This window comes from Triticum aestivum, chromosome 7D (genome assembly GCF_018294505.1).
Source record: "Triticum aestivum cultivar Chinese Spring chromosome 7D, IWGSC CS RefSeq v2.1, whole genome shotgun sequence".
NCBI lineage: Eukaryota > Viridiplantae > Streptophyta > Magnoliopsida > Poales > Poaceae > Triticum > Triticum aestivum.
In genome coordinates, this window is record NC_057814.1 from 294,218,869 (window position 1) to 294,234,643 (window position 15,775).

The 15,775-nt window shown below is 41.9% G+C and overlaps 2 long non-coding RNA genes across 4 annotated transcripts; one reads left to right on the top strand and one right to left on the bottom strand.

The window, feature by feature from the left end:
• The first annotated feature begins 83 nt into the window (after positions 1-83).
• LOC123167554 (uncharacterized) lies at positions 84-15,396 on the top strand. Of its 3 annotated transcripts, none has more exons than XR_006483965.1 (5): positions 84-155; positions 809-1,119; positions 2,271-2,373; positions 15,180-15,270; positions 15,353-15,396. It is a non-coding gene; the product is annotated as an uncharacterized lncRNA (long non-coding RNA). The 3 variants fall into 3 exon arrangements; XR_006483964.1 differs by lacking the exon at positions 15,353-15,396 and having other exon boundaries at positions 809-910; positions 996-1,119; positions 15,180-15,313; XR_006483963.1 differs by lacking the exon at positions 15,353-15,396 and having other exon boundaries at positions 15,180-15,313.
• Positions 6,260-13,384, bottom strand: LOC123167555 (uncharacterized). The gene is made up of 3 exons (XR_006483966.1): positions 13,267-13,384; positions 6,985-7,117; positions 6,260-6,325 (listed from the first exon to the last, which is right to left on the bottom strand). It is a non-coding gene; the product is annotated as an uncharacterized lncRNA (long non-coding RNA).
• Positions 15,397-15,775: the final 379 nt, after the last annotated feature.

The following is a 15,775-nucleotide window of genomic DNA, read 5'->3' on the forward strand; positions in this document are numbered from 1 at the left end:
GCACTATCTCCACTGGTGTTTTTTCGGAATTTGATGGTATGCCTGACCAAACATGATCCTAATATAATAACTGTTACCCTTTTACAGAAGAGGAAGATCTAGAAATTTGCATACCTAGAGGAACTCGCCTTCTTGATGCCCCTTGCTTACAGAAGGTACTCCTCGGGAATTTGTCCTCCAAGTGGGTATTTTGATCCTTTGATATCTGTGATGGGGGAAGGGAGAGTAAGGAGGGGGATGAGGGATGGCACATGAGGTTAACATATATAGGTAGGCCATGCAGGGGAAGGCTGGGTAGCAGATATCTTTCCTTTTTTCAGATATATTCTTATGTATGGCGCAGATATCTTTCCTTTTTCAGATATGTACTTATGTATGGTGCATATATCTTTCCTTTTTTCATGAAACGCACACCTCTTAATAAATTAGAAAATATGTCAGAAATCAGAACTTACTAAATAATTAAATTGTTGTATTAATTAAATAAACAACTTATCATTGATTGCATGCCACTAAGTTACTTGTTTGTTCTTCTAAAATTTTCCCATATAAAAACGAAATATCTTATTTGTCTATTTAAATATTTATTCTTTTTTAATATTGTTCAATTTGAAGAGGTAAACATGAACTTTCTATATATTTTATGTGTATTTAATTAGTTCAACATGTACTATAAATCAAGTTAAATTAACAAACAAACAATCTTAAATGTTTTGTTTCTGAAAGATGGCAATTAACAGCCTTCGGATTTTGTTGTTTGCACAATCAAAACACAAATGCACCTAATGCATCATCGATCTTTTGCAAGGTCGACATCGACTGAGTACGAGCGGCCGTAGGTCACAAGGGGGCGTGGAACTGCTGCAGCCCATCTGTGACAGAGCAGACTCCTGCGAATTTGCCCAGCTAGGTACATCCTCTACATGGTAGCAACTTGAAGAAAATTCTTCCTTTTTGCTTCCATGACCTGATATCCTCCTCGCTGATGTATCGAGGAGCCGTGACCCGGCCTCACAGGAAGGGCCAGGGCGAAGACGTATCCCCGACGGCCAAGACACGTCCACGGTGGTGATTTTTGATGGTGAGACAGAGCAGACTCGAGCGACTTTGCCCAGCCAGGTACATCCTCTACACAACTACATGGTAGCAAATTGAACAAAATGTGACTTGATTAGTATAGTAGCTTAGTAGTAGTAGGTTCCTGTACTCGCAAGTTTATGTCGAACAATCACTGCACCGGATATGCAAGCCTGGGATTATATATGTGTGGGGGTCTGTGATATTGTGAGTACAACAGCAACCAGCCCACCAGGTTCCCTTTGAAACCACTTAGCCCGGCCTGAGTCAAATACAAGGCCACTGTCATCTTTGAAACCACTTAACCTCAGATAAGACCCCCAAGGTTGATGGTTTTAGAATGTTGATGGACAAGTCTGAGGGGGCCAAACCTAAACAAAACATTTTTTATCTAATTTTCATCACCCCTACTTGCTGAAGATCCTGCAAAAGTGTACGGGCAAAATGTGTTGAGATCAAATGGTTACTTAATTTGTTTTCTTTACAAAAGACCGTAGTTTTCAAATGCCAGCTTGCTTATGGTGTACAGTTGACACAGGTATCAGATAAAATGCACACACTCGTAATCTTGTTGCACAACACTGGGATCAGATTTTTGACAACATTATACAGTAGACTGAGTAAGATATAAGTAGGGAACATTCTGTAATGTGCTTATGGATATTGATAGCAGAACAGATAACAAAATTGACTTGAAGCACAAGCCCAAACCACTGAAGCTTTTGTTGGCTGATGCAGTCTAACTTCTCACCCATCTCGCGGCTCATGTGGTTCACCCAGTCCCCTACTCCTGATTTCCTATAAACCAGGAATTACCAAATTAAACTTTGTTTCCGTGGCTAACGGCCCCAACCTGGTTAACTTATAGGCTGGTAAGTGTCTCAAAACTGGAGAGTCTCACCACCTCTTTAGCAACACCAGAGCTCTATCCTCCTCTTCAGTCAGTGGCACGCTAAGGAATTTATCTAACTTGCTCACAACTTGCAACGGGTTTGAGGACGTATTTTACACCAAGGCACCCGCGATGTATGTAACTCATTAAATTATGAAGTTATCATTGATTTGTATGCAACTCATTAAAATTCACAGCCTGCACACTAACATATCTACTGTTACCGTGGTTTTACTTTTTTACTGTAGGTACTGATCAATAAGAAAAACTATTCCTCTCTCATTTTTGTTACTCTATTCAGGAGCACATAAAAGATAATCAGCGTTTATTCGCTAGCTGGAATTAAAGGCAACGGCGAGAGAGCAAGATCAAGGACAACTTCAAAATTTAAGAATATATGCAAGGTACGTGCCGTAGGACCGTCATATGTTTATTGACTATTCTCTAGCTGGAATGTGATTATTTCGGACGAAGAAAACCTCGTATAGTATAACAGTGCGTGTATGGATGGAGTTATACTATACGAGGTAGTATATGGTGCCTGTATGACCGTCATATGTTTGTTGACTATTCTCTAGCTGATTATTTCCGATGAAGAAAACCTCGTATAGGATGGAGTTATACTATACGAGGTAGTATATGATGCGAGGCACGGAATGTCTGAAAACATCACCTGCCGGACTTTGAGTACGTTGTGAACCTGCCATGGTCCAACACAAAAGTACTTAGGTTCACCTTGAGCAAACCTGGTCCAAACTGTCTGGTCTACAACCATAAAATTTAGATAGAAGGAAAGATAGATATACAACCAACATAGCTAGTGGATGCCACCATCAATCACTCTTTAAACTTTAAAAATATTTCAGAAAATGTCATCTGATCATCTGATCAGCACGGGCATTCAAAAAGATTATTACCTTCAAAATGCCTCCGGTTCACCGGGAGCAACAAACCTGCTCCTGACCGCACAGGTATTATAGTACAAAATATACATACAAGCCAAATTATATAGATAGAACCAAAACAAGCAGACAACGTTGAAGCGAATACGAAGCTAGAGGGTGCCATCGAAGCATTTATTCCCTACATATATATAATCCAATACATTATTCATATTGCCAAAAGGATAAATCTGATATTTGATCCCTAACAAAGCTCTATTGGCTTATTATATCTGCGACATTTCAATATGCATCAGTCCATAGTCATTCGTCCAAAAACCTCAAGGCCGCTGTAATTTTAGCTGGGATGTTTCCAGCTGCTTCATTGCCTTTGATCATCAGCATCTGGACCAGCAAGTTCTTTCTGAGCTGTATTGAATCCTAGAAAACATAAAAAAAATGAATTGTTATATATATATGTGTAGGGAATAAATTGTTGAAGAATGAATTGCACAACAAACCTATGTGAGTGGAAGAACATAAATTTATATTCAACAATGATATGGAAGAGAGAAACTTGTTATATATGCACCTACCGAAGTCCTGGAAATGTTATACCCGAGAGTATCATCTTGGTGAGCCATCTCCTGTAGGAGTTTGAATCCAGAGTCCAGGCTGTGACAAAAAACTCCATATGTTAGAACCTATACCAGTGAGGCTGTATTGTGCATGACCAATTAAAACTATTACCGCGGGGCTGTAATATAGGTATGATCTTGTGGCCAATCCACGAGTTGGGGATTCAAACCAGGCCTCTCCTGTTGCAATACACTGCCAAATTCTTTCAGAACTATCAGGGCTTCCTTCTTAAGTTCCTTGTCATGAAAGTCCTCTGAGCCTAGGAATGACTTGTTAGAATGATCAATCAAGAGAGTCCTCCTATTTTCAATATTAACTGCAAGGAGGCCGTAGGAGGAATCCACCAAATACAAGGGCAATAGGTATTGCAATAGGTATACAAAGTTAATGGTGAACAGATACTATACACACCAACTTTTAAGAAGGAAAATCCTTACAATGGACGGGGTCATGAGCACGTTGTATTTCGGCAAAGGCCGTACAATGACATTGTTAATCAACAAGTTGGTGCGTTCAGCTTGGCATAAGCCAGTCTGACTCAACACCCGTGCTAGGCCATGGAATTGCAAATCAAACATATGCGTGGAGCCAACAAAGTCTGTTCCTGCGTTCCTTTGTATCGCGTCGCTACTAAGCTTACGCACTGCAAGATCGAAGCAGCTCGGATTGACCCATGTATCACCTCGCATGGTGTCTTGGATAGTCCGTAGACTTAACTCGATCACGAATGGACGAGGGCTCCTTATCCATATTGTGCTGCAACCGGCATGATAAAATCAGGGTATCATAAAAATATTGTACTTCAATGTGTGGGCAAACAATAGTATATTTTTTCAAAACTTTAGAAAGGTCTGAAATGTATGTACCTAAAAATTGGAGTTGTAGTGTCATTTGAGGACATAAGTACTATTTCGTAAGATAATCAAATCTATTATGATATGTTCGGTTGCAACTTGTTCCTATTACAGTTATGATAAAATCTATAGATGGTACATGTATCATGCACCAGGACCCGTTGCAATATACTACAATTCATAGAAAATTTGTAGTTTAAAATAACGTGTTGTGGATGGTACTAACATGGCGTAATGTAAAAGGATAATATTAGCGCATGACCAGATTTTTGCAACCACTACGTTAGATCTTAAGAACCTTATGGACTTAGAAAGGATCTCATGATCCTAACTAGTGCATGCATGCAACAACTTATGAACGTGACCAACTCATCGACGTGGATTAGGTGAAAGAACAGATTTTTACTCGGGTTTAAAATAAGAAGCCGATAATGCATAGTATAATGGTACGGATCTGCAGCTAACAATTGCAAATAAATTATAGATAGAGTTTAGGGCTGCCAGAACAAACTCTAACTGCTCCTCGACTGAGGAAAGCATGACGTAGTTGTATATGTACTCGACTGCGTCATTCACTCCATCAAAAATCGGCATTGCAGCCATTGGCACGGGTAGAAAGTCGTCTTAGCACCAGGACGAGCGAGCGAGGGGGCAGTGGACAACGGTGGACTCACAGCCGGACCATATATATGAGTGTCGGAGGGGAATCGTCCGGCACCAGGTCGGTGACGCATTAGCATGTTGTATGGATTGGAAGGTGCCCCTTATCATTCCATCCGTGCATGTTTCATTACAAATCCTTGCTAATAAAAGGACAAGCATATGTTTTTCTTCCATACTCCACTGGGCAAATAAATATACGCCGGATTATATATCTATTATATATGTCTCCCTTTCCCGATCGGAAGAAGCATAATTTAACTTTCCTTATAAACAAACCGATTAAGGGAATATTAATGGCCACACTGGGAAACCCATTGAACGTATGGTAGGCCGGACCGGGAGATTGGACACTATAACATTTTGGAAGGAAATGACTTTAAGGATAATTATAGTTCTAATTGACATATCCTGGCCGGGAGGAATCGTGGGCATGTACTCGGAAGGTGGCCCATATCCTTCCGTAGTTACAATATTCCATAACAAAAACTATAGGAAAACATGGAATAAAATTATTTTGGTTGCATGCTCCACCCGGCAAATGTATCAACGCCGGATTATATATTTCCTAATTTATGTCTCCTTTCCAAACTTTGCCTCCAGATATATAGAAAGAAACAATTAATTTATTTCACAAATATACGTCAAACACGAGCGTCCGAGAAATATAAAGAAACACAATGTTTTTTCTTCTTCTGTTTTTGTCCTCCTCACCACGATCAAAAAGCCCGCGCCACTTGAAGAACTATTGTTTCCGTGTGTAGAAAGAAACACAACGCACGGGCATACGGCAATCCTTGATTCCATGTACAAAATTAATTATATTATCTTTGGAATGTCATAATGCATGATAGCATGCGATAGCATCTGTCAAGGTAAACGTATTTTCCTTTTTGCGCTGCACTGTATATTAAAAAATTTGAACCTACACTGAAAGAGATTCATACGTGTAGCTCAAATGAGAGTAGACAGGTTGCCATTTGAAGTCCATTATTGACAGTTTGGTCATCAAATATATATTAGTCAAATATATAGTTCAGAACTTCACAGTATATGGCTCCGAAATATGACGACACTGTTAAATAGATTTTTTTCATTGAATATCACATATTATTAAACCTCCAAGACATAAGCGAACACTTCATAATGTGACAATAGGCAACACAATGTTGCATGCAAAGCGTTCATACATTTTTATATCTAAGACAAATTGTGCACTTGTGTACACAGATACTTCTAGCCTCCATTGTTCCTATCTTGAACAACACCATTGACGTACGCACGTGTTTCGTCAAGTGTCATGAGGCTGGCTTCATGGATATCTACGCTAAAAATCAGTGTTATATAGTAGTGACATAGTATTACATAAAAAATACATTGACAACAAATGTAAAATAGAACGCAACCCCTACCTTGTAAAAAAATTCAAACATATGGAAATTAGTAATACCAATGCAGTAAACAAAATGTTCAGCTACCATCTTCTAATTAGTACAGATATGGTTCTATCAGCTGACTGCTCCGTATAGGATGTCAGAAATCACTGCCGGAGCACATGAATAATTTTGCAGGATGAAGTCTCTTGTTACAGACACACTTTTGGGCACTATGGCCACTACCACATGGCAACCCTGTCACAAACGGCTAGGTCACAAAGGGGAAGCTGGATAAATCTTCGTGGCTGGGAGCTCTGCGAAAGTCCTCCAAGCTTATCTTTTAGGAGTTATCTATCTCTAATAATTTATTTCTTAGATTCATGTTGCCTGGGTTTGATTCATGTTGCACCAGAATATCCATAAGTAATACAGAAGCTTGCTCTAGATAATTAGCTAAGATCCTTACTCGCCATGCTAGTTGCTAGGGACGTACCCAAAAGAATAATCTGGTGCATGCTCTGATCAGAAGGTAAAAAGAGAAACCTAGTATTACATGGCATCTAGAGAAGGATACACATTTTGATGAACATTTAAACAGTTGATACCTGCACAGCCAATCGTCTTGGCTGGGTGCAACCTATAAGTCGACCACCCTCAGCCCAACCAGCGTCCTTAAGATACTGCAGAACGATGCTTGCTCTCTGAACCAATCCTCGCCAGGTCCTAGATTAATGCAGCCTTGTACAATTTTTTAGGTTAGAACTCTTTCAGATCCGCAGTAAACTCATGAAGGTACATGAACCAATGCAAAAAATAAAAATGAAACTTGAACTGAACTGATAAATAATTAGTTCAGACGCGTGAAAATACAAGTAATCAATCTTTTTTCCAAAGATTGCACACTTCAGCGATCAGACACGTGCATTGTCACATTCTCCAGAGTCGCACGGGCATTTGAACATATTTGCAAGTACGCAGGCTACCATTTTATTATTTATTAGATGTACATATGCAAAATATATCTTGAAAAGCTACACAAACTTCCCTTCTGCGTGTGTTGGTCTTATAATTCAGACCAATCATAATCCTATACTTCTGACCTATCAGAATAATACAGGGATAATAAGGACGCCAATAAATTTACATTCAACCATATTATCAAAATATCAAAATAATAACAATGGATATGATCACTTGCCGTAACACAAAAGTTTCATTGCATGTTCCAGGTATTTTTCAGGCCAATCATTATATCAGAATCACATATTACACATGAAATACTACGGTGGGTGACATGTGCACTGCCAGAAACATTGCGATAGTAGAAAAGATATAACAGCGATGATGGTGCCAACATGACGGCTGATTATTGAAATGCAGTTAGTAGCTCAACTAAATGGAGTATACCTCCAACTATCAAAATACCAAATAAAAAAGATATATGTAAAAAAAAACGAATTACAATAAATCTTGACCATCACAAGAGTAAATGTTGTGTCATTACATAACCTGCCGGTCTATTAAGATCGGACTTCAGCCTGTAAGGACTTCCTTGTAGAAGATGTTCTTCATCGAGGTTAGTAATGACATGGTCGGTCTTTTTCGCTTCTTTGGATTGTCCTTTTGCTTGTTGGACTTCTCCTTCGGCTTCTCCTTCTGAATGAGTATCTTTATGTTTCTCTTTGCGGTGGCTCGAGACAAAGCAACATAGAGTTGACCATGAGAGAACACGGGATTGGGTAGGTAGACACCAACAATCAGGATTGTCTGCCCTTGATCCTTGTTAATGGTCATAGCAAAGCTAAGCCTTATAGGAAATTGCTTCCTCTTAAACTTGAACGGAAACATGTCGTTTTCAGATGGGCAGAGAGGTATTCGAGGAAGGAAGACCCTCCTGCCAGCGTGTTGTCCAATCACGATTTCTGCATCAATGGTGTTCCTCTCAAAACCCCTAACAACAAGCCTAGTGCCATTACACAATCCATTTTCTGGATCAATGTTCCTTAGAAGTATGACAGGGCAGTTCAGCTTTAGCTTGAGTGCATGCGGAGGAAGACCGTTAGGAGTCAATCCATTCGGAAACTCCTGAGCGTAGTAGCCATATGGGTCGTCCTCCGCACTGTCAAAGCTATGGTATATTACTTCATCTCCCTGAAAACGCTCTATCATGCGGATGTTTATCTTGTCGACATTGTCGTTTGTCATGGAAAGGATTGCTCGAGATGTCATGTAATTTGAATCATACATGTTGTCATCTAGACTCGGAAACACGTGGTGAATAAGCTTCTCCAGGTCGTCAACCTCGCCTGTAGACGGCAGACAAATGTCTTCAGGGAGTAGTATGTTGCCTTGATCGTCGACTTCCTCAGTGCCATTGCCGACCCTTAGCAAGTAATTTGCAAACCATGTGTCATTATGAGCCCTCATGTTGGTGATGAGCCGAAGCTGCCGCATACCCTTCCATAGATGAGAACTTCGTAGGGTTGCATCAATTATCTGGCCCCGCGACCCCCTTCTGAGGACCGGAAGCACCTGCCTAAAGTCCCCGCCAAAAACAACAGTCTTTCCTCCAAAGGGCCGGTCGCGTATTCCCATGATGTCGCGCATGCTATTGTCCAATGCCTCGACCGCTTGTCGTTTCGTCATGCTGGCCTCGTCCCATATTATCAATGAGGCCATCCTAAGCAGCTTGGCGGTCCCACTCTGCTTCGTGAAGCTGCACGAGGCTCCATCATCGCAACTCAATGGGATCTTGAACCTCGAGTGGGCAGTCCTGCCGCCAGGCATGATAGAAGCGGCGACGCCCGACGTCGCGGTAGCGATACCAATATTGCCATCGCTCCTGACCTTGGCAAGCATCGCCCTGTATAGAAAGGTCTTCCCTGTACCTCCAGGGCCATCAACAAAGAATACACCCCCATCACCGCGTTCAATAGCCGCTAGTATCTCGTCGTATGCGACCCTCTGCTCCAAGTTCAGGGAAGATGCCAATTTAGTATCATCCACGTCAAACTCAACAGTTGATTCCTCGATGACCTCTCTTGCCTCACCCTCGGTTGGGTCAAACGCATCATCTATGCTTGGAAGAGCGAAATCAACAATGTCTTTACCCATGGACTGCAACATACCCCTAATGTCAAGCAACACCATCTGCTCCACCTCGATAGGGGACGTGCGTGATCGATGATAGTCATCTGACATAGGATCGAGGTGCCTATCCCATAAACCACGCACGTCGCCTGGCTCGCAGTGCACCAAGATGGTTGCGAAGAGCCTCCTAAGAGAACATGGCATCGCCCACTGCTCAGCCTCAGTAAGACAGTTGTCGAGCGTGTTGTCTGCCTCGATGAGTCCCAACCTTTCAGCAGCTTCTCTAAAGCTCCCACATAGAACGCCGTCCACGGTGAGCAAGTCGTCGAAGGATGTTTTGCCCGTAACATGGTTTAGCAACACACGCAGGTAGTATCGGTCACCCTCGGCAGGATTGGCAGACACGATGCGACCTATTTGAAAATGCTCGACCCGCGGCTTTCAAAACTTCTTTTTCTTCTGCCACGTGAAGCTTCCGGGAAAATCCTTGTACAATATATGCCTAGCCCGAGGGTGTTCCTGGTTAGCCTTGAAATACTCCGTTAACATGGATTTTGAATTATTTTCGGAGGCGACATCATTCTTCAAGTCAGCCTGCGCATTGAATGCGACCCTGTGCATATTCGGGAGATGAAGAGGCAACTGCAAGACAGGTGGGTAATTGGCGCAAAGTGGAAAGCCAAATATCCTCCAGATAGCCTCCGGAGGGGTGATCCACCTTGCATCAACGTATCTCTTGATCTCATCAATGTTACCATCGGCGTCGGGATGGTCGATGCTGAAAGAAGCCTTATCATGGCCCTTGTAAATGTACTTGTAAAGATATTTGACGGCCTTTATGCTGGAGCAGACCTCAACGTTGATGTGGCAATTGAACATCCGCAGCAGGTATGGGTTATAAGGCACAACCCATCTGTTGTCCAACATCTTCCCTCGGACCATAGCACGCCTTCCATCGTCTCTACGCCGATAAATTGGGTACGAGTCCTTCCCCTGTGATGTGTTTTCATTAAACGGCCGTGGGTATCTGCACTTGCATCTGTTTTCTTGCATGCAAACATTCTTCGGGTTGAGAGCACCGCATGGTCCGTGCATCATATGTTTTACCACCATAGCATACAATTCCGGATACTTATGCTTGTCTAGGAGCTCTGCGGAAATGAGTCGGTCATACTGCTCCGGGACGATAAGCTTATATTTAGAGTCCATGATCAATAAAAAATGTGCGTGGGGGAGGCCCCTTTTTTGGAACTCGACTACGTATACATATGCGACAACAACACCCAGGATATGCTTCTTGAACAACATGTCCTTCATAGCCTCTAGCTTGCCGTAGAACACGCGAGCCACAATATCAGGTCGGTCTTGCACCGTCTAACCAGGCAGCAACTCATTCGTTATCTCTTCCCATTTAGGATTGCAAGTCATGGTCAAGAAGATGTCAGGCTTCCCGTATGTATGGACAATTGCCATGGCATCCATATGCCTCTTCTTCATGTCGCGGTCGCCACCAGGGTATGTTCCAGGGAGCACTATTCTTACCCCAACAGCGCTTGCTCGCGTCTCCCCCGATGTGATTGCATCAACAACTCCTTTATACAAGTCGGCATGAATCTGCGTCTGGTTTTTCCTGTACCACCTCAACCGACAACTTTCAATCTTGACGTACATGTCGACCGCCCATTGCTGCAAGAGGCGTGCTCCACAGAGTATGGGATTGAAGATTCCAGGCCGTGTCTGCAGCATGTAACAGTAGTAGTCTCTGACAGAGACGCAGAACCTGCTGTTGCCCTCTGCACATGATTGAGTACCATCAAAATGAGGATATATTCGAGAAATAAGATATTATTTGTAGCAAAATGGGATGCAGACGGCATACCTGCATCCTCATCATCATCATGGACCAGTTGAGAATGTAGTACAACCTCCTCCGTTACATTACGTTTAAGTAGCTTTGGATGCCAACCTAGCTCCCCCCTTGGATAGAATAGGGGATAAGACAACGGGTCATATGCTCTGGAGGTCACACGTATACTATGCCTTTCGTTGTTGTTACCACAAAGTGTTATCCTCCGGTCAAACCTTTTTGCTAGGTCGTTGCCCTCAACCCAAATTGCAGCGACCTCAGATGACAACGGTCTATTATATCTTCTTTGGTCGAGCCTCTTATCGGTGTTTAGGTCTATCCTATAATCATTGAGGTTGTCCTTGTGTGCACCCAAACTCCTAAATTGCTGGGAGTATGGGTTTTCTTTGAGTATGTCTACTAACTTCTTCACGACATCCTGGTCTAATTGCTTGGTGGCCACCTTACGATGAGTTATGGTTGGGTCATCATCATAGAAGTACAACTGCAGATGTTCTGGACGGGAGCTAGGCCCGAACGAATGCACATTGTGGTAGATGGAGCCGTGCGCACGGAATGTGTACACCCCAGACTTCATGTTTGTGTAGTTCTCATCAAGGCTGACGCCAAGGGTTGTGAAGGCGAAATGCCCATTGAAGAACCGTATGTTCTCCCGAAAATGTCTAGAATCTGCATCCATGCTTGACCATAGCCTCATCAGCTTTGGGATTGGCTCCGGTTGTTTAAGTTCGATCTGGCCATTGCGACAGCAGAACCCGTCGGTCTCAGAGACAAACTTTTTGGCCTTGCAGTGTTTGCAGTTTGCGTCGAGCTTCGGGATGTGAGTGGTGTCGGGGATGTTTGTGTAAACAAATTCTAACGGATCAACCTCGCTAGGTATAGCAGACGACATGCTCCCTTCCTCGTCATCATCCATGTTGTCATGATCGGACCCTACGAGCATTTGTTGAAACATAACGTTCAAAACAAAAATTACAAAAAAAAATTAACTACAATATAGATGCATGCCGTCCTACTTCATATCTGACCATACCTTCGTTGCGAAACATGTAGTACTCCTCATCCATCAATTCGGCTGCTGTCGGCTCATCGCCCACGATGCCGCTTTGTAAAAATTCGATGTCCTCTGGACATTCGTCGTTGCGAATGTCACAGTAGATAACATCATGTTAGAAGATGGTTGCTGATAATGAGCAGAAGAAAGTGACATTAGCAATTTCATACCTTCGATACCAACAATGTAATTCGTCTTGTTCGTCGGAGGGTCGCCATCAGATGAATCATCTTCGGCGACCCGAGAGACGGATGATGCGCGGCAGATTAAAGTGGGACATTCAGAGGTTGAGTTTGCTAGGTCTGGACGTGGGAGCGCGATGGATTCGTTGCATGGGGTGTTTTTTCTTCTGGCATAATTGGCCTTCCTCTGAGCACTTGACTCCCCCTTCTCAATCACTGACATGCTTTTGCGACGTTGCATTCGCTTCTCTCGTACTTTTTCATTCACTGTTTCTCTGACATCAACAGATACCTTGTCCTTATTCCGCTGATAATCTGCACGCCTCTGTGCGTTTATTTGCTCCCTTTGCGCGTTTGTTAAATTTCTTTTCCGCTCATTATCACGTTGCCTCCTAGCTAGATCATTGTCATGAGTGACAACAGACGCGTCTAATGTTGAATGGGGAAATGTTGCTGCGTCACCCTCGAATTCTATATAGCTGGAGCTATTAGGGTTGGCTGGTTTCGTAATGATTTTAAAACATAGTTAGAACCAATATTATTTAAGACGTCTACAGGAAAAAAACCATGATGGTGCATTAATATGCAGCATTAAACTGTACGCATCGAACATGATGGTGGCTATAAGAATATTTAGCTATGAGCAGCAAAACAAGATATGTAAGTCATGGTGAAAATATAGATCATGTTTTACCTGATAACGAAAGTGGACGTATGTTTTCATCATGGATAAGCTTATCCTTTTTCCTCCTATAAGCAGCTCTCCGCAGGGCGTTTCTACGATCTCTCTTGAGTTCTTCGTCGGTTTTTTTCTTTGTTTCTTGGGTGTTATTCAAGACCACATCTGATGTCAATCAGGACATTAGACAATAAAACATAACAATGACAGCAATTGATGATGGAGTACGCACAAATCGATTACCTTGTACCTCCATGTCATTAAGGAGACCAGATGTGACAGTGGTTGTAGCATGAAATGCTGTCGCATCAACCGAGAATGATGTATAGTTGGAGCTAGTTGGGTTGGCTGGTTAAACAAATTGATGAAAACATGTGGAAAACTTAATCATTAAGACATGAAGTCGGGTACTGAATATAATGGTCAAAACCTTTAGAGGTTACCAGATAAAATAAGGGCCTGTGCATGTTCATCTTGGAGATTCCGATCTTTTCTCTGCCGATATGCAGCTCTCCTCAAAGCGTTTTTACGGTCTTGTTTGCGTTCTTCTTCTGTTACTTGCGTATTTTCTGTGCTATCATTCAAGTTATCTACTGATGTCTTCCTTGGGTTTCTTTCAAAAGCGAAAGGTAAAAACAACATGACAGCAAACGAGTATGGAAAAAGCACAATCATTTTACCTTTTATATTTTTATCTACAATTACATCAGACGCTCCCGTAGCTTTAGGAGGATATGTTGATTCATTATGCGAGATTGATGTATCAACCGAGCTAGCTGGGTCATATGATATAACATGCTTGGTTAGTATTTATTAAAATGGCTGAACCATGAATGCTAGGATGTAACATAAAATAATCTTACTTGAATTACAAAGGGGACGAAGATCAACTTTCCCGTGCTTATCATCTCGCGTGGGTTTGATTAGCTGCCCCAACATATGATCTGCCCCAACATTAGTTCCTATAGTTATCCACCACGGGCGTTCAGAAAGGAAAGAAAAGTTAAACATAATCACAAATAGTATGATTGTCAAATACGCACATATAATTAACGACATTGTAAATCTACCAAATAAGTACCAGGGATCACATATGAAGGTTGTTGAACATTTGTGATATCACATAGAGTACGACGGTGAACAATCGGCCCATCATCTAGATGGTTTATAAAACCATCTGACTTCTTAGTGCGATAAGATGCCCGCCTCCACGCGTTGATAAGATCCCTATGGTCTACCATTTTTACAATAGGTATGAGAGTTAGAGAACAAAAAAAGTATCGATGTTGATACAACATCTATGAAACCAACACGGGGAACATCTATGAAGTCAGGTTACTATAACGATTAATTTGCATACTATAGGTATTCAGAAAAAACCAAGAGTAGTCAGCAAAATCACGCTTAAATACTTACCAGTCTTTGAAAGGGATGGCTGATTATACTCTTGTAACCTGACCATATCCTCCTCTTTTTTCTTCCGATAAGATTCACCCCTCTGTGCGTTGAACTGCTCCGTTGTTTCGCCAACGTTTTTTTTTCTTCATTAAATACAGCTACTGTTGCATGCTGCTCGGAAGTTTTGTCATCTGCATTACGTTAAGCGTAAAAACCACAAAGCCCATTAAGCTCATCTGGGAGATGTCGATTTGGAAGCTGTATAAGCATGCCTGTGAATACCTTGAGTATCATCTCGTAGCTTAGTCGTACCATCCTTATTATTCTCAGAATACGACGAAATCCCGTCGTTTGAAGGTTCCCGCCCTACATCTTAGCAATCAACAAAATATACGGTATGCACGAAACATTAGCAGCAATCTTGACACAGTCTTATACCTGCATGTAAGGGTATGAAGTTTGCATTGTAGTCTCCAACATTTATCCCGCCTGTAAGGACCGCAACACATAATGCATTCTGCCACTTTCAGAAATGGACGTGAAGCAACATTTATAACCAATCTCCGGACAGTATTATACCTGATTCCGTCGAGTAGACGTTATCAACAATTTCAGCTACGGGTATGATGCTCGCATTGTGTTCTGCGTCACTTCTCCCGCTTGTAAGACCTGGAAGACATTATGCATCCTGTCATATATTCAGGTCTCGCAACTAAACGAAAACATGGTAGGTTGCATCATACCTGTAGTTACGTCATCTTCAGGTTGATGTTCGCCAACCGTGCTTTTTGAATTCCCCATATGCAACTATTGAATGGCAAAAATCATGAAGACAGAAATGGTAGTAATTTGATGACATTCTGGAAGGGTTATTGTTCTACATGTATACTGCAACCTGTTGCTAGCATATACTGCAATTGTATTTTATTCTACATAAATACTGCAATGGCACTTTCATCTACATCTTCTACATCTCTGTACTTTCTTAGAATGCAAGTGTTTTTGTTCTATCTTCAGTTCAGCGCAAGTGGAAACATACTCTAGGGTCCTGTATGGTTTGTGTGTTCTTTTTTGCCATATTTATACAAGTGCAGGATGCAGGATACCCCTTGGTAATTTTTTTTGC